The sequence below is a fragment of the Frankliniella occidentalis genome, unplaced genomic scaffold (genome assembly GCF_000697945.3).
Source record: "Frankliniella occidentalis isolate FOCC.00 unplaced genomic scaffold, Focc_3.1 Scaffold5, whole genome shotgun sequence".
NCBI lineage: Eukaryota > Metazoa > Arthropoda > Insecta > Thysanoptera > Thripidae > Frankliniella > Frankliniella occidentalis.
The window spans coordinates 1,186,156-1,186,831 of NW_026267135.1; positions in this window are offsets into that span (position 1 = coordinate 1,186,156).

Genomic DNA, 676 nt, shown 5'->3' on the forward strand with positions numbered 1-676 from the left:
GTGTTCGCGTGCTCCGGCATCAATGAGTTCGAACAGAAGATCATTTACTCCGAGGCCTCCCTTAAAGACGGCTACGCTGTCATGGGGTTGTCTCGGACCATGCTGCCCAACCGCCTCTCGTACTACTTCAACTTCAACGGTGAGCGCTCAGAGAAAAGACAAGGTAGGAAACCCGCGTCGCGTCCTGACTCAAATACCATCGCGCGTCCACCAGGGCCCAGCTGCGCCGTCGACGGCTCCTGGGTCGGCGGCATCCTGGGGCTGCAGCAGGCCGCCACCGCCATCCGGCATGGGGAGTGCGACGCCGCGCTCGTCGTGGCCGGGAGCATCAGCCGCTACGTCGAGACCTCGCTGCTGCTCAACAAGCTGGGGCTCGTCAGCGACGAGGGCGTCACCAGGAGCTTCGACGCCAACGGTGAGTTACACGCACAACGGGCACGGTTAAAACCTCGCAAAGAAACAAGAAATGCTTTTGAATTTTCAAGCAAATGCCGTGCAGTGTGCAGTTACAAAAAGCATTTACTTTGTCATACAAAGCAATCCCTTTGTGCCTTGCAACGCATTTGCCTTAATGTATCGCCCCAAATGTGAGTATGTGCTTCTCATCTGCCTTCACGACATTGCCAGGCTCATCTAATACAAGGTCTACTGTAGCGCCTGAGAGATAGGCAACACC